At 39.2% G+C, this 20151-nt stretch overlaps 1 protein-coding gene across 1 annotated transcript in view; it reads left to right on the top strand.

Moving 5' to 3' along the window:
• The first annotated feature begins 2691 nt into the window (after positions 1-2691).
• Positions 2692-20151, top strand: part of CAB39L (calcium binding protein 39 like) — a 98473-nt gene continuing 81013 nt past the window's right edge. Inside the window, exon 1 of the mRNA XM_013007579.2 lies at positions 2692-3102. The gene's annotated coding sequence lies outside the window, so the exon portion shown is untranslated. The remainder of the gene's footprint in view (positions 3103-20151) is intronic.

The raw sequence follows: 20151 nt of genomic DNA on the forward strand, positions 1-20151 counted from the left end.
CATAACTGTCATTTTGCTACTGTTATAAATCAGATGACCCCTGTGAAAGGGTCGTTCGACCCCCGAAGGGGTCGCGACCCACAGGTTGAGAATGGCTGCACTAGCTGCTCTTCAGAAAGATGAGGTTTTCTGCTCCTGTAAAGCTTCACAGCTTTGGAAACCCAAATGGACAGTTTTCTCTGTCCCATCGGGTCCCTTGTGAGACGGAAGCGACCCTGTGGCAGTGGATTTTTAGTTCATCAAATTAACAAATTGATCTATGTATTGTGATGAATTGTATGAGCCCCAATAAAATGATTATTAAAAAAAAAAGTACAGCTGGAATGCTCTTAGAAGCAAAGATTAAAAAAGCAGAAGCAGCAAAGATGGTGACACTTTGTTTCACATACTTTGGATATGTTATTGAGAGATCAGTCCCCTATGATTGAACTGTTGAATCATGTGATGTGCGGATTATGTGCCAATAGAACTGTAAAAAAAAATTTAGAAAAAGATGCAACTTCCAGTCCCAAGTAAAAAGACGATGTAAAAAAAAATTAAGTATCAAACTGTGAAGTATTTAATCTTGGGGGGAAAGAGAGAAAGAAAGAGAGGTGATCAGAGGCTGGAAGCAGACGCCATGCTTGCAAAGTAGATCAGTGAAAACGGGGAAGGCCCTCAAGGAGGTGGATTAAGACAGTGGCTGCAACCTTGGGCCCAAACCTGGCAATGACCGTGAGGATGGCCCACGAGCAGTCCGTGTTTCCCTCTGCCTGGCACAGGGCCATTGTGCGTCCAAACCCACTTGAGGGTCCCTAACAACAGTGACACAACACCGAAGGAAGCAATCATCAGAAGGCAAGCATGTGACCTTCTTTGATGCCTATTTATGTTTGTGTTAAGAAATAAATCAGCGTATAATATATTTAGATATTAAAAATACACTTCAAATGAGCCCTATTAAGAGATCAATATTTTAAGACTTGCCTGGTGGCATATTGGGCTATGCCCTGAGCTTCTAATGCAAGCTCAAGAGCTTGAACCTTACCAGCAACTAACTCCGCGGGAGAAAGATGAGAATGTTTCCTTAGGAAGACTTCGTCTCAGGAACCCCAAGGGGCAGTGCGACCCTACCTGTTGGGTTGCTCCAGTCCGAGTTGACAACAGCAGGGAGCCTCTTTTTGCTGTTTTGTTATTATTTTTGTAATTTATTTTTTTAAGACTTATAAGCGGGTTGGATATAAGAGGAGCTGACACCAAGGGCGCAATAGAAAATAAATGTCTAGAAAATAATGATGGCAACATATGTACAAATGTGCTTGATACAATTGATGTATGGATTGTTACAAGAGCTGTAAGAGGCCCAATAAAATGTTTTCTGTTTTTTAAAAAATGAACCGTAAAAGTCCCCAATAATATGATTTATTTTCAAAAAAAGACTTATAAGCAATCATTTTTAAACATCTGCTTTTACTCCATTTAAGTTTATATTCTTACTTTAGTTAGACAGAGAGTAATATTTATGTTATTTAATAAAAGTAGGGTTAAGATCAAGGATTGCAGTCTGCACTATGTATTACAACTCAATGAACAGAAAACAAAATCTTCACAGCTGGACCAGTAGGTAACCTTGGTAAACAGAGGGAAGATTGAATGTCTAAGATTTTATTTTGCTTGGGCCAACAATCAGTGCTATGGAAGCAGCAGTCAAGAGATGCAACAACCCATGGCTTTCTTTTAAAGCAGTGATTCTCAACCTTCCTAATGCCGCAAGCCTTTAAAACAGCTCATGTTGTGGCGACCCCTCAACCATCAAATTATTTCGTTGTTACTTCATAACTGTAATTTTGCTACGAATTGGGCGACCCCTGTGAAAGGGTCATTTGACCTCTAAAGGGGTCGCGACCCACAGGTTGAGAACCGCTGTAAAGTGTGGAAGAGCCAGGATGTCGATTGGAAGACTTGACTACACCTCACCCAAGCCATGGTATTTTCAATCACCTCCTATGCATATGGGCGTTGAATAAAGGAAACCAAAGACTCGATTCATTTGAATGATAGGGCTGGCAAAGAATACCAAAGGTACCACGGACTGTCAGAAAGAACAAATAAATCTGCCTTGAGAGCCATACAGCCCGCCCGTAGGCTCCTCGGGAGCGAGACTGGTGGGGCTTCATCTCACATACTTTGGACATGCTGGCAAAAGACATTAGTCTCTGGAAAAGAATATCAGGCTTAATAAAATGGAGGGGCAGGTTCAAAATATACTATAATGAAATATACTAGGTTCTTACAAAGTTACAAATTAAATTATGACTATTCTAATTTAAAACTCTTCATGTCTCTTTAAATATCAAGATTTCATTCAAAACACTTGAGTATTTCCTTGCTACACGTTCTGATTATGACTGGGACTAGCATCTTCCCTAAGGAGTTCGTACATTAGCAGATGAATGTTATGATCAGTCCGCCTTTGTTAGAAACCTTTATTTACATTTTTAAAACAAGGTGGTCAGGCCAATTTAATCAGCTGACAAACCCCAGGCAGGAACAAATATAGGACTTAAGGGGAAAAAAGAGTGATGAAACGAGAAATTCGTATATTCCTAGATTTTTTTTCTGGCCTGAGATTAATGTTACCTCTCAGTTTAATTGCTTTGCACGTATTCTTGTGACGTTGCACCACTGGGAGGAGGAAGAAAAAGGCTGAGTGTGTGAGTGTGTGACATATCTTTCCAGAACGTATTGGAGAGGGAGGGGGAGAACACAGAAGCCAGCTCGTTTGACCAGAAACAGAGCTGCCTGTGACAGATGAAGAGCAAGGCTTGGAATCTGAGAGCAAAGCCCCGCGAGTGGAAATTTACAACGGCTCCGTGCGCTTGCAAGAGATCATTTTCTGCTAACCGTTTTCCGGCGGTGCCTGTGGCTTTAAAGAGACACAGAAAGTCAAAGAGGCATTGTGGAAAAAAAGTCTCTGCCGGGCTTGGACAATAAGAGGCAACCCCTGTTAAATGGAAGATAAAAGCGATTTCACCGAAAGGGCTTTGAAACCGAGAGAGAGCTGTCTTCAGCACCTCAGCATGTCTGTTGCTTAGATAAGACTGGGTGTTTCTGGAAGATTTGGTGAGTAGCAACCAAGCTTTCTATACCTCTTCGGGTAAATGGAATTGATGTGGCAGCCTTAGTTTCAGTTGAAGTTTTACATTTATTGCCTCTGTGTTCAGTTTGGACCTTTTTTGTTTTTATTATGATGAAGTGCTGTTACTAAGCGAGGTTTAAAAAAAACAAAAACAGCTACAAAACAATACTCCTCTGTTGCCTCACACACTTGAGCCGTTTCCAGAGATTCTGTGCTCATGGACTATCTTCTTTTGGGTGTGAGTTGTTATTTATAAAGAGTTTCCAAAAATAAAATAATGGCTCTATGCCATTTTTCATATTTTCTTTCAATTACATACGATTGAAATGATCTGTGTGAGGAAATGCAAAATTATCATTATGATGTTTGGCATTAGAAATTATTTAAAACTGAGAGCATTCATAATTGAAACAAAAACATAAATGATACCATTAATAAAAGGATGTATAATTTGACTGCTAAACGTGTCTGTTAGTTGTAACACCTGCTTTTTGGGGGGAGTTCCCCTAAAAAATTAAAATGAGACAGTTCTGTCACTGATTACAAAATGATTTCGTGGATTTCCCAGTTAACAAAGACATTAGTTATTTGTCCTCCTTGCTCTCACAAACACTGTTCTGTGGAAGAACTCTTATGACCAGGCGTCATGTGTGCAAAAGGCAATCACGCCTAGAACAGTAGAATGGAATCTTAATATCGATCTTCCAATTCCAACAAAACTTTGATTCGAACAATTGGATTGATGGCATGCAGTCCTTCTGTGGGAGGAAGGATAGATATGTTGCTAGTTGCTAAATTGAGTCATGGCATATGAAGAAGTACCGCACGAAACAAAGTTTCTAATTCTCTCTGCCAGCCTCAAGAAATAGTCCGTAGTTGTTATTTTAAGTGAGTCCTTAAAAGAAACCGCTTAGCTGAAATGAAAACCCCACTGGAGTCCCAGGAAACATATTAAAAGGGGTTATACCCTAGACTTAACATAAAATGGCTGTACTTTCTCTGTGTGAACAGAAGCCTGTAGAACAGGTTTTGTTTTGTGGATTCTTTTTCCTTTCTTTCTTTCTTTTTTTTTTTTACCCTGTTGACTTATGCCTAAGAAGCATCTCAGCTGGCTTGTTATAACTATTTTTGTACCAGTATCTCGCAATTAAAGTCAAAAGTAAATACAATTCAAATAACTTCCAAGCAACTTTTCATTTTTTATAACATTCCCCACACCTCTCCTTTCTTCGACTAATTGGAAATGCGCAGGTAGCTCCACAATCTTAAGAACAATTTTAATTTTAAGCTGCTAATTCACTGGTTACCTTAGTGATGGCACAGCTGGAGTCCGTAAGAATGTAACTATGAGAGAGCTTCAAAAAGTTCATGGGCAAAGGGAATTAAAAGATAATGGAATTTTCCCACAAATTTTATGAAGCCCCTGGTATACAAATCAAGGGCAAAAATTAATCATACTCAATTTACAACTGGTTTGTATTTCAGAAGTTTCTTTGTAAATGGGTAGTTGGGAATTTTGAAACAATTGCCCCAGGAAACAATTAAACAAGTGGTGGTTTGGGTTTGAGAAAGATGTGGAAATCTGTTTTCATAGATTTACAGCCTTGCTCTCTCTCTCTCTCTCTCTCTCTCTCTCTCTCTCTCGCTCTCTGTCTCTCTCTCTCTGCTCACTCCCTGTGAGACGAAGGAAAAAAAAAAAAGATTTACAGCCTTAGAAATCCTATGGGTCAGTTCTACTTTGTTCTGTTGAGACACTGTGAGTTGACACATGGAAATTTAGCTTGAGTTTTATTATAGCCTAAGGATCTATTTTACTTAACTTTATGGAAAAACGACCCCCTACGTTAAAAAATATTAGGAAATCAATTTAAGTAATGATGGTAAATACAAAAACAGCTGCTGGGATGTTGAATATGCCATTGTTTTATTTCTCCTGAATATGCGTGCTGGAAGAAAAGAAAATGTAGTTAAGAAGTGGATGGCTAATTAGAAGGATGCTTATAAACAGGATTTTCAAGGTGCTTTCTAGAGCTTCTGAAGTTGTCTGCACTATTTATGAGATATAATCTCATGTTGAATCTGTGATTTTTCTTATTGCAGGATAGTTTTTAGCCATCAGTATTCCTGTGATCTATAGCCCAATGTCTGATAAATAAAACCCAACCAGTTGCAGTTGAGTAGATTCCGAATCATGGCAACGACTTGTGTCTAGAACTGGTCCATAGGGTTTACAAAGCTGCAGTCTTTGGGGATCAAATAGGCAGGCCTAATTTGTGAAGTACCTGTGAGTTAGTTCATACTGCCGTCTTTTTGGCTCACAGTTGAGTGCTTAACTGTTTACACTGGCACATGGTAGATACCTAATAAACGAAAAAGTAAATGAGTATAAGACTCCCAAAAATGAGCTCCCAAAAATGGGACTAATGAATGTTTCCATGGTATTCGATAAAGGAAAGGTGGTTACAGACACACATTTTCCAATTAGAGAATAAGAGGGCCTAACATAGAAATGCACAAACTGTGACAACTGAACAAAGTTAATACAGTATAGAAGTGGGCTGATTTTCAGAGAGGAAAAAAAAGACCACGATATAACTTGGTGGCAATCCTGAGGGATGCAGATGAAAGGAGACAATATAATATCAAGATATCTTGAGTATTTGGATAAGTGTCAACATTAATTCAGATGAGTTATGTATTTACATATGTGTAGTAAGATTTACATGAAAAAAAATGTGGTCCAGTTGAAAAACTCAAGTTGGTCTGTCGCAATTAAGTTTCATTACACTGGCCTGAAAAGTTTCTCTAACGTGCCAATATATAAAATTAATAAGCTAATAAACCAATAAACATGATGGAATGATGAATAACAAAATAAATGGCACATGCTTACACTTATGGGGGGGGTTTATTTCAGACAGGTATCAACTATTTTGATTAAGAAATACTTCATTCTGAGGACCTAATGTCGGAGGTTTAAATGGAGAGAAAATGTTTTGAGAAATGATGTACAAATACGCTTTACACAATTGATGTGTGTATGGATTGGGATAACAGTTGTATGAGCCCCTAATAAAATGTTTAAAAAATTAAAAAAAAAAAAAAGAAATACTTCATTCTGCTTAAAATTATTTTGAAAATGTAATGGTTTTGAGCTGTCGTAAGTGGTACATATTGGTGTTGAGTGCTGCCAATTATTACGTCCTGACTTGTGGAAATGCCATGAGACAGAGTAGACTACCTAAAGCAGTATAGATTGCCAGGTCTTTCGCCTACAGAGACAAGGTGAGAGTTCTAACTGCCAACCTTTCAATTAGCAATGGAGTACTCAACCCTTACAATACCAGAGCTCATCTAAGTGGCAGGAAATAGGTGCTTAATAGATGTATTCTTACAATTAGTGAATTTGAAGGTGCCCCAGTTTGGACACTTTTTCCTACGTGAGACACAGATCTTTATGTCCATATGCATGTATAATGTTACATAAAGATCATGTCAGTTGATGTTTCCTTCTCACAGCTATTGAGTTGATTTCAACTGGTGTGACCCTATAGGACAGGGTAGAACTTTCATCGGGAGATTTCCGAGATTGTAACTCTTTACAGGAGCAGAAAGCGTTATCTTTCTCTTACAGAGTGGCTAGTAGTTTTGAACTGCTGACTCTGCAAGTAGCAGCCCAATGCTTAACCACTACCCTATCAGGGCTCTTCCTTATCAAGGAAGAAATCTATTAAAGTTATACTAGCATACTTACTAATTAATTAATAATTGATTATTATTTTTTATAATTGGCTTAAAGAAAATATTTACTGTTTGTAAATGAGATTACAATTCTCAGTTGTGTGACTCATGCCTTTGATTTCTAGTAGGAATTTATTCAGTCTCTTCCAGTTTTGGAAGGGCAAAAGGGGATTATCCATTTAGAAAACTGGAATCAACTCTTGAAGACTATAGGATAACATATCACCTTCATCCCTACTGTCCCATGATGATATTTTATAGAATGATAGACTATAGACAGACTTACAGAGTCCATGAAATAATTACAGTATATACCGTAACTATAAACTTCAGCTTAATACCCAAACTAATAGCTAACCATAATCAGAGTTCTGTTATGTGTAAATATGTATGTGCTTGCAGAAAGACTGAATTAAAAATGGATTATGAATTTTTCCTGTTGTAAAGAATAGAGATGTATTAATATCAAATAGATATGATATTTTAATTATAGTTACCAATTTCTGAAAATACAAGGGGTCTTCAAAGGCTTCATGAAAATAATATGAAAAAACTACATTGGATTTCAAAAAACTTTTGCACCAAAATAAACTCGTATTAATTTATAATAACCTGCCTGAACAGGGTTTACTTTCAGGGACTAAGAAGGATAAGCTCTCAATTTGAAAAGGCTCTTATCAAAGCAACATCAATTCTGCTAAACTTATGGTATAGTCTTGGTGGAAGAATTGTGAAATCGCTGATGCTTTAGGAAAAGTTTATGGCCGGAGGCCGGGCGGGTACAGCCCTCAAATCTTCAGTGTACGACTGGACAGCTCGTTTTAGGAAAGGATCAGAAACTGTTGAAGATGAAGCCTTCAACAACCTATAGCAGGAGACCATCGTTTAGGAGGAAACAATCTTGTCTGCGTCCTAATTTAAAAAGATTGATGAGGAACAGCAATAACAATAGCCAACACCATAGACCTTTCCATTGGTTTAGCTTGCACAATACTGACTGAGAAATTAGAGTTCTGCAAACTTTAAACAAGTAGAATCGAGATCCTGAAGCATTTCTTGGGAAGAATTGTAGCAAGAAAAGAAACATAACTCTGCTAGTATATTTCTGCAGCCAAAACACAGTCAAAGCAATGGTTACCAAAAGGTGAAAGTGAATCATTCCTTCAAAGCAGAAGTAGACTGGTCAAGAGAAAAGGTCATGGGCACAGTTTTTGTTTATTTGGGGTTTTTTTTGATGCTTGAGTCATAAAATTAGTCAAACACAATCATGGGGAAAATTCATTGATAATTATTGGCAATTGGAATGCGAAAATTGGAAACAACGAGGAAGAAACGGTAGTTGGAAAATAAGGCCTTGGTCATCACTGGAGATCACATGATAGAATTTGGCAAGCTCAATGACTTTATCGTAAACATATTTTTAAAACAACATAAATGGTGATTATAGATGGACTTCACCAGATGGAATACCCAAGAATTAAATTGACAACATCTGTGGGAAGAGACGTTGGAGAAGCTCAATACCAGCCCTCAAAACTAGGCCAACGGCTGACTGTGGAACAGATCATCATTTGCCCACATGGAAGTTCAGGTTGAAATGGAGGAAAACTAATACGAGTCCACGAGAGCCAAAATATCACTTGGAGTACTTCCCACCTGGATTTTGAGAACATGTCAAGAGTCAAATCATTGAAGACTAATGACAGAGACCCAATGAACTGGGAGGCGACATTAAGAACATCAAACATGAAGGAAGTGAAAGGTCATTAAGAGGGCAAGAAAGAACGAAAAGGTCCAAGTGAAGGTCAGAAGAGATGCTGAAACTTGCGAGTAGCTGAATCAAATAGAAGAAATGGTGAAGTAAGAGCGCAGAACAGAGCATTTCAAAGGCAGCTGGAAGAGATATCGTGTGATGTGAACGACCTGGAGTTAGAACACACGAAGAAGGAACACAGGCTATCTCCAAATGAATGAACTGAAGAAAAAAAAGTGTAAAAACTTGAGATGCCACATTGAAAAATCCCATGGGCAAAAGAGTGAATGGTGCAGGAGCATCCTAAGATGGAAGAAATAGACAGAGTACCAAAAACAAGGGAGCAACATTCAATCATTTCCAGAAGTTGCAGATGATAAAGAATTAGGGGCACTGAAGGCAGAATTCCAGGCTCCGCTGAATGCATTAGCCAAAAACAAGACTAAGAATGGATGGAAATGTTTCCATTAGCCGAGGAAGCCCTGGAAGCGCTCACTGGCCGATGCCAAGAAATCTGTAAGACAGCTAGCTACCTGGAGGATACCCACGTTTGTACCCATCCTGAATAAGGTGACCCAACAGATTTTGGAAATTATTTAATAATATCATTAATATCACATGCAAGTAAAATTTCCCTAAAACTCATTCAACAATTGTTTCAGGAGTATATCAAGAGGGAGCTGCCGGAAATTCAAGCTGAATTCAGAAGAGGATGTGAAGGAAAGATTTCATTGCTGATGTCAGATGGACCTTGGCTGAAAGCAGAGACTATCAGACAGCTGTTTATTAATTTTTTATTGACTCTACAAAGGCATTTGGCTGTGTGGATCATGAAAACACTAGGGATAACATTACGAGAAATGGGAATTCCAGAACACTTTATGGTGCTCATCTGTACATGGAACAAGAGGCAGTGTTCGGAGAGAACAAGGGGATAATGAGTAGTTTAAAATACAAGAAAGGCATGTATCAGGGTTGTAGCCTCTCAACCTGTCTATTCAATCTGTTTGCTGAGCAAATAATCCGAAGACGCTGGGCTCTATGAAAAAGAACGTGGGCTCAGGATTGGAGGAGAACTTATTGATGCCTGCAATATACAGATCACACAACCATGTTGAAAGCAAAGTCTTCAAATACTTGCTGTTGAAGCTTGGGGCATGCAGCCTGAGGTATGGTGTACAACTCAATGTAAAGAAAATAAAAATCTTCACAATTAGACCAGTTGACAGCATCACGATAAGTGGAGAAAAATTGCAGTGGTTACAGATGACATCTTGCTTGCATCCACAATCACTACTCATGGAAGGACCAGTCAGGAAATCAATGGATGTGTTGTCCAAGAGCTCTTTACAATGCTAAAGAGTGCCAGTGTTTTTTGAGGACTCAGGTGTGCCTCACCCAAACCCTGGTATGTTTGATTGCCTCGTATGCATGTGAAAATGTGGACATTGAATAAGGAAAAGCCCAATGCATTTGACTGACAGTGTTGGCAAAGAATATCGAAAATAGCACGGATTGCCAGAAGAGCAAACAAATGTGTCTTGGAAAAAGTATGGCCAGGGTGCATCTTGGAAGCCAGGACATCAAGACTTCGTCTTAAGTATTTTGAACATGTTGTCAGTAGGCACCAGTCCCTGGAAAAAGAGCATCGTGCGTGGTAAAGCAGAGGGGCAGTGAAAAAGAGGAAGCTCCTCAATGAGATGGATGGACACCGTGGCTGCACCAATGGACTGAAACAGCAATTGTGAGGATGGCATAGGACCAGGTAGTTTTCCACTCCGTTGCGATGAATCGGATCTCACTAGATAGCACCTAACAGCAGCAAGGCATTTTGATGGTTGACTTTCTGAAAGGCCAAAGAAAAGAACATCTGCTTCTGATTTGGAGAGTGTTTTGAGAAAGTCAGCCAAAGCTTTGGCATCAGAATACCCCCGGGAAGCTCCACCAGGGAGCCCTGTCCCACCACAACAATTCTCCTATTCAAACAAGGGTCTTTGGGGAAAAGTTCTGACGGGTGGAACTTATTAGGTATCTTACATTTTTTTATTACTTTGGACCTCTTTTTGTTTCTAATTTTTTTTAAATCTGTAAAAAACTATCAATTTTCCTTCAATTAATAATGTAAGGCAGATGACAATGACATGTTAAATTCCCAGAATTCTAAGTTCTTTAGGAATGGACAGTGGCTGATATCATCACTTACAAAAGTGCCTCAAATTGGATAGAAATTTGTTAAGAAATGAAGTTAATATATGTGACACATTTTTATCTTTTAATACTATTTTCCTGTGAACTTGGTGAAGTCTCTTGTATTGACCTAGCTTCAGATATCTGCTAGAAATGTGAGATTGTGAAAAAATCTAATATTAAATGACCATCCATTGGAAATCATTAATAGTTAATAAGAGAAGAAAATGTTAGCTTTGACAAATGACAGGAGAAAATGTGAGTTCTTGGCCCTGCTAGATACCTTCATTAAATGATCACCAAAGCTTGGGTGCTACAGCAAAGTGTGGCAAAGGAAGCAGATGGTGCCTGGCTATCAATCAGAATAGGGTCTGGGGTCTTTAAGGCTTGTTTTCAGACAAGCAACCATCTAAGTGAGGCATCAGCTAAATGCACACAGAAGCAGCACACCAGCCTGTGTGATCCAAAGGTGACAAGAACAAAATCCAAATGTGACGAAGGGAAAAGTACCAGCACTTAAATTGTGACCACCCAATTTGTAGAAGGCTATGGAGGAGCGAGGGATCCCTAAATCCATCTGCAGAATATGTAGTCAGATTAAGCTTCTGGCAGAACCTCCTCTAGCCACAGGTGAGGGACCCCAGCAGCTTCACTGTCAGACAGAGATTATTGTAAACTTGATTACCGTGGATCGAACCACGGTATACTTGGTCACCAAGTAGACTTGGTCAGTTGACCTCCCTCCTGACCCCAACCAGAATTGCACTAGGCTCAAGTATTTCACTTTTATTCGACAACAGAAATTTCTTCTCTGACCTTTTGATGGTGGTCTTTTTTCTCTTACTCTTTATTTTCATTCTTATCTTATCTTTATATTATTATTTTCTTCTTGTTGTTATGTTTTGTTTTGTTTTTTATTGTTTTGTTTGAGTTTCCCAGTTTGTGGAGTACGGGAGTGGATGAATAGAGATAATAAGTAATGCACGGGGTGAGGGTGGAGAAAGTGGAAGGGATTTGAGGAGCAAACAGTGAAGATGGAGGAGGAAGGGAGCACTGGAGCTGATTGTGATGATGTATATACAACTCTTTTTAAAACCAGTTTAATCATGGAAGTGCATAATATTTAAATACTATATCGTGAAAACTAGTAAAAAGAAACCAGACTTGCTCAATGGTTACCATGGGTGAAGGAGAAAGAGTTGTTGCTTGGGGGGGCATTGAGTGTCTGTTAATGGTGGAACAATTTGGAAAAGGATATCAATGTGGTATAAAACACAAAGAGTAGAAAGCTGATGGTGCCCGGCTATCAAAAAGTATAGCGTCTGGGGTCTTAAAGGCTTGAAGGTAATCAAGCGGCCATCAAGCTCAGAAGCAACAAAGCCCACATGGAAGAAGCACACCAGCCTATGCAATCACGAGGTGTCAAAGGGATCAGGTGTAAGGCATCATCAGAACAAAAAACCTTACCATAGTGAATGATGGGGGGAGTGCGGAGTGGAGATCCAAAGCCCATTAGTAGGCCACTGGAGATCCCCCTTGCAGAGGGGTCTCGGGGAGGAGATGAGCCAGTCAGGGTGCGATGTAACAATGATGAGAAATACAACTTTCTTCTAGTTCCTAAATGTTTCCTCCCCGTTCCCACTGCCATGACTTGAATTCGATCTTCTAAGTCTGGCTAGACCAGAGGATGTACACTGGTACAGATAGGAACTGAAAATCCAGGGAATCCAGGATGGATGAGCCCAATAGGACCAGTGGTGTGAGTGGCAAAACAGGGAGGGTAAAGGGCGAATGGGTAGGAAAGAGGGAACCAATTACATGGAACTGTGTGTGACCTCCTCCCTGGGGGACAGACAACCGAAAAGTGGGTGAAGGGAGACGTCGGACAGGGCAAGATATGACAAAATACCCATTTATAAACTATCAAGGGCTCATGTGGGAGGGGGGAGCAGGGAGGGAGGGGAAAAATGAGGACCTAATGTCAGGGGTTTAAATGGAGAGAAAATGTTTTGAGAAACGATGTACAAATGTGCTTTACACAATTGATGTGTGTATGGATTGGGATAACAGTTGTATGAGCCCCTAATAAAATGTTAAAAAACAACAACAACAAAAAACAGTATAACCAATGGTACTAAATTATACACGTGGAAATTGTTGAATTGGAAAATGTTTTGTTGGGTCTGTCTTTGCCACAATTAGAGAAAAAAATAATTATATGAGTAACAATGAGTACAAAGAAGAAGACAATGTTCTAGAATTGAATGTGGTGATAATAGTATAACTCCTTACTTAGTTTTATTGGCATATACTGCACGTCAGATAATTTTTTTAAATTAGGACTTAATGTATATATCCTATCACTCCGTAGTTCAATCACCTCAAGCAGTATTGTATAATTTCTACCACATTCAGTTTCCAAACATTCATTTCCTTCTTGGACTTCTTGACATCGTCTCTCTTTTACCCCTTACCACCTCCATCACTGCTCCCCCCTCCAAAAAAAAAACCTTTTCTTTTTTTTTTTCTTTTAAAAAAACCCTTTTATTCTACTTCCTGTCCTTATAGATTCATCAATCCTGGGTTGCATCTATTGAAAAACAAAAACATATAATACAAATTCAAGAGAGTGACCCCAATGCCATAACACAGCTGAGGTAAACCCTATTATGAACCAGCAAAAAGTAACACAAAACAAAAATAGAGAAAACGTAAATCAGATCAGGTCCAGAGTGCATCAGCGAGGGAATCGACTAACAAGTTTTAACCGTTGTCAAGTCAGGTTTATCCCTTTGATTTTCTATACTCTTCTCTCCAGTGCACTCAGTTTAGTAACCACTTTCCTCTCATCCCTCTATTATGGATAGAGGGAGATCACCAGAGGCTTATTTCCTATGTAGTTCCCAGAAATGTGTCTTGGGCTCCCACTGTCAGCCTTCTGTCAACCAGATTGTCACAGTTTAGGCTCTGATACTATTCCCTCCTTCGGCTGTGGGTTATATGATTTACAGTCCTTCCATGACTGATGATGGTGTGTCTGAAGGTCCTGAGTTCTCGGGTCTCTTGTTTTGTGATGGTTGCATCGGGTGCAGCTGCCTTAGCAGTTCCCTGCTTCAGCTTGCAAGATGGATTTCCTACAAGACATCCCCAAGGAGAGGCCGCATGGATCTATCCCGATGCAGCCCTGGGTGCTGGAGCAGCCGTGTGGAGATCCCTGCCAGTGCTGAGATGCTTACACATTCACTGACTCAGCTTTCCTCCTGCAGTCGGCATTATTGCCTCTGTTTTGTGAGGTGGAGGACTTTGTGGACTGGTGTTGTTAATGGGTTAATGTTGGACTTGTGGGCTTGGGCAGCATTGGGTTGGGATGTTTTCATGATGCACATTTTCTTTGCATAAAACTCTCTCTTATACATGAGTAGCTTTGGATTTGTTTCTCCAAAGTACCCAGACTATTACAGTGTGCTTCTTCCATATGGACTTAGTGGACATCTCACTTAGATGGCTGCTTATTTGTAAAGAAGCCTTTGAGATCCCAGATGCTATTTTATCTGATAGCCAGGTACCATTCAACTTCTTCACCACATTTTGATATAGCATCTATATCTTCTGTGTTCCCTTCCTGAGAGTAAGTATCGAGCAGGGCTGTGATGTGAGAACTCATTTTTCTTAAGTTTGAACTAGGATTTAGTGCACGCCCAAAACCCATTCCTGGCTTTGCATTTTGTTTTGTTTGCTTTTTAATCTGCCTTTGGCTCTCTTGCAAAACCTCTTGGTTAATTTGTGGTATTTTTGTTTTTTGGTACAACTCTTCTTGATGTGATTGAATTATTGAATTATATGACATATGGATAAAGTGCTAATAAAACTGTTAAAAAAAGAAAAGGTTAGTTCTGACAAATGATTGAAACTGTCAACAGAAACATTACTATGTACTTAAGAAATGAAGCTTTTGTGTTTTCCCTCTGGAGCATTAGTATGTCCATATTTAACAATAAATAAGTTAATCAGTGGGTGTCCTCCTAATGTCCTAAACTAATTCCATTTTACCATTTCTTAAAACACTGCTCTAGTAACATTTCTTTTAGTAGTTATAATACATTTGAATTAAAGAACAAATCCAATTTGAGTTAAATAACTTAGATTTTTCTAATAAAGGAGTTTTTATTCTGATGTATGCATAATCAAGGATTTCAGAAGGCTGAGGCTGCATCCAAAATTTTTCGTAGGTTTCCCATTTTTGTATAAATTGTCCACTTTCAGAAATGCCTTCCTCTGAAACTCTTGTTAATAAAAATAAATAATTCTTAGTTATGAATGAAAAAGACTACCAATGAAAGTCTTCATTATATGTTATTGCCTGCAGATTTTCACGTGTGATTAGAATTCATGTACTATACTCTCTTGAGGTATCTTTTAAATACTGTTAGGTTATATATTAAAGTTGAATGATGAAAGATATTGATTGAAAACTACTTTGACATGTAATGTGTTTTATAATAGATTTGATGTCATAGCATATAAAATAAAAATGTATGCTTTGTAATTTATTATTTTCCATGAAGGCACATTTGATTTATTTTTTTGTTTTTGGAGGGGAGACCTAGTTGGAGAAAGCAATAACAGTAAAACTTTGGGGTACACTTAAAAAAATGTACATATAATAAGATGCACCTACTTTAAGAGACTAGTTAAATAAATGTTGACAAATGTTTATACTAGTACTTTCTTTCTAAAAAAAATCTATTGAGGTGAAAAATTATATATACACTATAAGACATGTGTCTACAGGCATAATTCAGTAACATTTCTATTCTTTGAGTTATGCAACCATTCTCACTATCCTTTTCCAAACCATTCCCCCACTCTTCAGTGCTGTCTAAGTAAGAGCATCCCTTTCTCCCTCTTTCCACTTCTGATACAAAAGCCAAACCCATTGCTGCGCAGTTGATTGTGACTCACAATGACCATGTAGGACAGCATACAATGGGCATATGACTCACAATGACCATGTAGGACAGCATACAACGGGCACATTGGGTTGCCAAGACTAATTCTTGACGGACGCCTACTGCCCCATCTTTCTCCATGTGCTTGTTCTTGTTCGGCACCGTTGAGTTGGTTCCAATCTGTAGTGACCTTATGTGCAACCGAACGGAACACGGTCCGGTCCTCATAATTGTTCTGATCTTTGAGCTCATGATTGCAGCCACTGTGTCATTCCATCTCATTGCGGGCCTTCCTATTTTTTGCTGTCCACCCACTTTACCATAGATGATGTCTTTCTCCAGGGACTAGTCTCTCCTGATAACATGTCCAAAGTACACGAGACAAAGTCTTGCGTTCCCGGCCTATAAAGAGCATCCTGGATATAGTTCTTCCAAAATAGATTTGTTTGTTCTTTGGACCGCCCATGTTACTTGGGATACTCTGCACCACCACCATAGCTCAAATCATCCATTTTTCTTCCGTCTTCGTTAGTCAGTGTCCAACTTTTACACTCATAGGAAGCAATGGAAAATACCATAGCTTAAGTTAGTCCTACCTTAGTCCTCAGAGTAACATCCTTGCTTTTGACACTTTAAGGAGATCGTTTGTAACAAATTTACCCAATATAATGTGTCATTTGATCTCTCTTTAAAAAAAATCATTTTATTAGGGGCTCATACAACTCATCACAATCCATACATCCGTCAATTGTATGAAGCACATTTGTACATTCATTACCCTCATCATTATCAAAACATTTGCTCTCCATGTAAGCCCCTGGCATCAGCTCCTCATTTCCCCCCTCCCTCCCTGTTCCCCCTCCCACAAGAACCCTTGATAATTTATAAATTATTATTCTGTCATATCCTACACTGTCCGACGTCTCTCTTCACCGACTTTTCTGTTGTCCATCCCCCAGGGAGGAGATTATATGTAGATGCTTGTAATCGGTTCCCCATCTCTACCCCACCCTCCCAGTATCACCACTCTCACCACTGGTCCTGAAGGGATCATCCATCCTGGAGTCCCTGTGTTTCCAGTTCCTATCTGTTCCAGTGTACATCCTCTGTTCTAGCCAAATTTGTAAGGTAGAAATGGGATCATGATAGTGGGGTGGGGGGGCAGAAGCATGTAGGAACTAGAGGAAAGTTGTATGTTTCATTGTTGCTACACTGCACCCTGACTGGCTCGTCTCCTCCCCATGACCCACTGTAAGGGGATGTCCAGTTGCCTACAGATGGACCTTGGGTCCCCAATCTGCACTCCCCCTCATTCACAATGATATGATTTTTTGTTCTTTGATGCCTGATACCTGATCCCTTCGACACCTCGTGATCACACAGGCTGGTGTACTTCTTCCATGTGGGCTTTGTTGCTTCTGAGCTAGATGGCCACTTGTTTACCTTCAAGTCTTTAAGACCCCAGATGCTATATCTTTTGGTAGCCGGGCACCATCAGCTTTCTTCATCACATTTGCTTATGCACCCATTTTGTCTCCAGCAATCATATCTGGGAGGTAAGCACACATGATATGATTTTTTGTTCTTTGATGCCTGATACCTCAGCCCTTCGACACCTCGTGATCACACAGGCTGATGTGCTTCTTCCATGTGGGCTTTGTTGCTTCTCAGCTAGATGACTGCTTGTTTACCTTCAAGTCTTTAAGACCTTAGACACTATATCTTTTAATAGCCGGGCTCCATAAGCTTTCTTTACCACATTTGTTTATGCACCCACTTTGTTTTCAGCGATCTTGTCGGGAAGGTGAGCATCATGGAATGCCAATTTAATAGAACAAAGTATTCTTGCATTGAGGGAGTACTTGATTGGAGGCCCAATGTCCATCTGCTGCCTTAATACTAAACCTGTAAATATATACACATAAATCTATTTCCCCATCCTCATATATAAATATATTTACATACGTACAAGCCTTTATTTAGACCTATATAAATGCCCTTTGCCTTCTAGCTCTTTCCTCTATTTCCTTTTCATTTCCTCTTGTCCCACTATCATGCTCAGCCTTCATTTGGGTTACAATAAATCCTCTCAGTTACATTACCCTTGATCATGCCCTACCAGGCCTCCTATACCCTCCACACCACCAATTTGGATCACTTGTTGTTCCTTTGTCCCTGGGTTTGTAAACACCACTTCCTTTCCCCCCACCTCCCCCTCTCCCATGTACCCGGGAACTATTGATCCCATTGTTTTCTCCTCCAGATTGTTCATCCAGCCTACCTTATTTAGACAGACCTGTGGAGATAATATGTACAAAAACAAAACAGAGAAAATCAAGTAACAAGATAAAACAAAACAACAACAAAAAGCTAATGACAAACAAAAAAAACACAACACACCACCACAACAACAAAAAAATGAAAGCTTGTAGTTAGTTTAAGGACTATTTGTTGGCCTTTAGGAGTGATTTCTGGTCGAGTCTGATGGGGTGCCAATCCCTGGCCCCAAAGTCTATTTTTCGTATTCCCTGTGGACTTCGTTGCTCTGTTCCCCTTGCTGTTCTGTTGCATGCCCTTAGTGTTTTGCCTCTGTGTGGTGGGATTAGATCAGGCACCATTCCCACACTGTGTCTCAGTGTTGTTCCCTGTAGGGCTATGGGTCAGTGAGGGATGTTATGTCTCATAGTGGGGGCAGCCATATGGTCTCTATGGATTGGCTGCTCTGAGCGGGAATATCATCCTCAAGGCTTGGTGGGTCAGTATGTGCTCCGTTCTCTCTTCCTCCCCTTTCATTTGCTCCACTGTGCTCTGATCAGACATTTCCCTCTCCCTGAGCTGCAGCTTCAGTGCTGTCCTCTGAGATAAATCCTTCTAGGGGGAGGGTCAGCTGTCATTTGATCTCTTGACTGCTTCCATGAGCATTGTTTGTGGATCCAAGCAAGACAAAATCCTTGACAATTTCATGTTTTCCTCCATTTATCACGATGTTACCTATTTGTCCAGTTGTGATGATTATGAATTTTCTTTAAAATAAGTAGTACTCCAAATTTGAGGAAGCAGTCCTTGATCTTCATCAGCAAGTGCCTCAAGTCCAGAGGTTATGTCATCACTGTCAGAACGCAAGGTCATGTCATCTGCATACTATGCACGTTGTTAATAAGCCTTCCTCCAAGCCTCCTGCTGCATCCTTCTTCATACAATCCAGCTTCTCTGATGGTTTGTGCAGCATACAGATTGAATGAGAGGCTACAGCCAGGAGTGGGATTCAAATAATTTAACAACCAATTCATTGCCCCAATGACAGTTTAAGTACAGAAAAATGATATACTGTAAGATAGTTTATTATTTCATATAACTAATACTTAAATAAGAACAATAAAATAGATATATAAAACTAGATTGTTATAAGAAAGTATTGAAAGATTAATAAAAATATGGAATATCTGATATAACCCAAAACTGTTATTTAATATCTTTCCATATTACTTCTTGATGCTGTCCTGATGTGCAATATTCTTCACTTTTATCAGTGGCTGTGTGATTTATTCATAATCATCTTTTCATTGTAGCAGTAGGGTCCCATTTCTTTAGAGATAGGCCAATTAGACAATAGTCTTTGTGTTTGATATATTAGAAGCAGAAAACGTCTCTTCTCTGAACATATTATGTTCATCTTTCCATGTCTGTTTAACTGATAGCCATTGTTCTGACAATATTTTTAGCACTTTGAACACTTTCGAGAATTGTATAATTCACTCATGATATCTTGTGCGAATTTGATGCGTAGCACAAAGCTGAAATGAATGAAGTGTGTCACCCTCTGGTTGTTTGGTATTTTTCCTCTTTATACTATGTGTTTGTTTACTGAAGTAACAAATGCAAAAGAATAATAACATGGTAGTTCATCAAAAGTATAACGAGTTTTATGGAATGAATAAGTAAATATTACAAGCCTAGTTTTAATTTTTGTATACCTGTGGACAAAATGAACACATGCTTAGATATGCTGTTGTGCAGATGAACATTAAAAAATTGTGAGGTATAGAAATTTGCCTCCCACCTTAGAAAGGACCCTGATTATAATTGCCATTTTAGCATTTTAGCTGGTTCTCCGCACTCACAAAAATTAGGTACTGGTTATATTGAAATGGTGTGACTAGTCTGAATCTCACTACTGGATACAAATCTGATACACATCCTAAACCATGTAGCATTCCCATGTTCTATTCTTGCAACTGCCTCTTGATTCGTATACAGATTCTGCATGAGCATAATGAAGTATTTGGAATTTCCATTCTTCTCAAGACTACCCATAGTTTGTTACAGTCCACAATCTTCCTCCCATGGCGGGTTCAAACTGCCAAATGTTGGTGAGTAGCTGAGTGTTCCACTACATACTCAAT

Source organism: Echinops telfairi, unplaced genomic scaffold, assembly GCF_000313985.2.
Source record: "Echinops telfairi isolate 266 unplaced genomic scaffold, ASM31398v2 ScPeMD7_24;HRSCAF=84, whole genome shotgun sequence".
Classification (NCBI taxonomy): Eukaryota; Metazoa; Chordata; class Mammalia; order Afrosoricida; family Tenrecidae; genus Echinops; species Echinops telfairi.